The sequence below is a fragment of the Tarenaya hassleriana genome, unplaced genomic scaffold (assembly GCF_000463585.1).
Source record: "Tarenaya hassleriana unplaced genomic scaffold, ASM46358v1 Cleome336, whole genome shotgun sequence".
NCBI classification, from domain to species: domain Eukaryota; kingdom Viridiplantae; phylum Streptophyta; class Magnoliopsida; order Brassicales; family Cleomaceae; genus Tarenaya; species Tarenaya hassleriana.
This window is the reverse complement of record NW_010966508.1, coordinates 28,725-32,155: the sequence shown is the minus strand read 5'-3', so window position 1 is coordinate 32,155 and position 3,431 is coordinate 28,725.

Below are 3,431 nucleotides of genomic sequence, written 5' to 3'. Positions count from 1 at the left end.
TTGGATCAGGAAGTTTGTTGGCGACTTGGGTGTTATTCCTAGTGCTGATAGCCCCATTGCTCTGTATTGTGATAACAATGGAGCGATCCCGCAAGCGAAAGAACCCAGATCCCATCAACGATCCAAACACATACTCAGACGATTTCACCTTATCAGGGAGATTATAGACAGAGGAGACGTGCACATTTGCAGAGTGTCGAGAGATGACAACATTGCCGATCCAAAGACCTGAGATATCTACAGAATCCAACATGAGGAGTTGCGTGCTTTGATTACGTCAAACGTCCTGCGTAACAGGAGGACTATAAAGGCGTGTATCAGGTACGAAACGAATCATGTACTGGATTGTAGATAGTCAAGACGGGATTTGTACCTCTCGTAAAAGAGAGAGATATCGTTGGGCCCCTCGTGTGAGCAAGACTGTAGAAATGTGTGGCCGCACTATAGACGAACGTCGTCTATTTCAGACAGTCGAACTCAGTGAACGAGAAAGCAGTCGAATCAGATAAGGTGGCTTGTCCATGCCTTATGTTCGACATATGATATCGCGATACAAAAGGATCATCAGTCGGAATCATCACTGGCTTTCGTATGATCACAAACAAACTCTATTCGAGATAGGTAGTCATAGTGTCTTGCTAGAGACCGCGTATGACTTGTATTACCGGAATGGAGATTTTGCGTTTTACTGCTATTCCGGATGAGTCTACAGGGTCACACACAATAGGGATGGACAAGTACGTGTGCTAAATTATCCCGATTAGGAATCCTAATTGGATTGAGATTCCTAATTGGAATATGAATCCTAATGGGATTAGGAATCCTATTATGTATAGGAATCCTAATGAGATTAGAATTCTATTACATCTAGGAAACCTAATGAGATTAGAATTCTAATAGGTTTAGGAAACCTAGTTAGATTAGGATTTCTAGTAATCTAATTCCTTGTCAAATTAGGATTTTGGAAAGTCTATATAAGGAGAATGTCTTCTAAGGTTTTAAGTGAAGAAAAAAAGGAGAAGAAGAAAAAAAAGAAGAAAAATAAAACCCTAAGCCTCCAAAACCCTTGCACACAAGAGAGATCGAGATCTCTAGTCCTAGCAGACAAGTTCCAAGGTGTTGGATTCCATCCCGACGTGTGGATACGTGTAGAGGGCGAGGTATTCTTCCTGCCTAGAGTGATCGGACGAACAGATCAATTGATACAGGCCCCAGATCGATTGAGGTAAGCGTTCTAACGTTTCTATAATTCAATAGTAGCATGGTTCTAGGGTTTCATTAAAATTTTTGTTTTATATCCGCTGCGCAAACCGTAGAATCGATCTCTTAGGAATTAGATTCGCTCATGAGATCCCAGGAAACCCAACAGAAGCAGCGGGGTAAAGCCAAAAAGAAGGCGGCGAAAAAGGCAAAAGTTGCCTCTTAGCCAAAGCCTAAGCCCGATAAGGGTGACTGTCATTACTGCGGAGTGTCTGGACACTGGAAGCGTAATTATCACCTTTACTTGGAGGATCTGAAGGATAAGAAGCTTGGTGAAGCTTCTGCCTCAGGTATTCATGTTATAGAAGCTAACATCTGTACTATATCTTCGTGGGTATTGGATACCTGAAGTGCCTCACACATTTGTGGAAATGTGCAGGGACTAAGAAGAAGTAGGATGCTAGCTAAGGGAGAAGCGGTTCTACGCGTCAGAAATGGAGCAAGAGTTGCTGCATTGTGTGTTGGCGTTTACGATTTGCATCTTCCTTCTGGACTTGTTTTAGAGATTAGTAATTGTTACTATGTTCCTGCGATTAGCAGAAACATTATTTCTATTTCTTGTCTGGATTTGGATGGTTTTCGATTTGTGATTGAGAACTCGAGTTTGATGATTTATCGAGACGATATTTACTATGGTAATGGTTATCTAGTTAATGGTTTATACGTCTTGAATGATCAGCCTTCAAACTCAACATCATCCATCTATAGTGTGAGTACTAAACGGTTTAAGCCGAACAACTTAAACATGACCTTCCTCTGGCATTGTCGTCTAGGCCATATAAACGAGAAATGCATTCAGAAGCTTCATTCTGAAGGTCTTCTGGATTCATTTGACTTTGAGTCTCTTGAATCTTCCGAGTCTTGTTTGATGGGCAAGATGACAAAGCATCCTTTCAAGGGGAAAGGAAAGAGAACAACAGAGTTATTGGATCTGATACATAGTGATGTATGCGGACCAATGAGCTGTCCAGCTAGAGGAGGTTATCTGTATTTCTTAACGTTCACTGATGATTTCAGTCGATACGGTTATGTCTATATGATGAGACATAAGTCTGAAACACTTGAAATATTCAAGGCTTTCAGAAACGAAGTACAGAACCAGATTGGCAAGACGATCAAGACACTTCGATCCGATCGTGGTGGCGAGTATATGAGCCAAGAGTTCACTGACTATCTAGTTGATTGTGGTATTGTATCACAATTAACTCATCCTGGAACGCCACAGTGGAACGGCGTGTCTGAACGGAGGAACCGAACACTGTTAGACATGGTTCGATCTATGATGAGTCAGACAGATCTTCCGAAGTCCTTCTGAGGCTATGCTTTAGAGACCGCTGCATACCTGCTAAACAGGAGTCCAACGAAGTCGGCTGAAACAACACCATATGAGATATGGACGGGGAAGCGTCCTGCGTTATCGTTTGTCAGAATTTGGGGTTGCGACGCTTACGTGAAGCGTCAGATGACTGATAAGTTATCCTCCAAATCTTATAAGTGTACATGACATAACCCGAAGGTCCATTTATAGACTGAAGCAGGCTTCGAAGAGCTGGAACCTTCACTTTGATGAGACAATCAAAAGGTTTGGTTTCTCACAAAACGAAGACAAGCCATGTGTTTACAAGAAGGTCAGTGGGAGCACAGTCATGTTTCTAGTGCTGTACGTGGATGACATTCTCCTTATAGGGAATGACGTTCCTACCTTGCAAGACGTTAAGTCTTGGCTAGGAACGCAGTTTTCTATGAAGGACCTAGGAGAAGCGGCATATATTATAGGAATAAAGATCTATAGAGATAGATCGAGGCGACTTCTAGGATTGTGTCAGAGTACATATATCGATAAGGTCTTGAAACGGTTCAAGATGCAAGATTCCAAGAAAGGAACCTTACCGATGAGCAGTGGCACAGTTCTCTGCAAGAGTCAGTGTCCTACGACACCTGATGAGCGAGAACGCATGGATCGGATTCCATATGCTTCGGCAATTGGATCCATCATGTATGCCATGCTTTGTACTCGACCGGATGTATCCTATGTGTTAAGCATTACGAGTAGATACCAGTCAGTTCCAGGTGAGTCACACTGGATCGCCGTCAAGAACATCTTGAAGTACTTGAGAAGGACTAAGGATGGTTCTTGGTATACGGTGGGTCGGAAAACGAGCTCGCTGTAA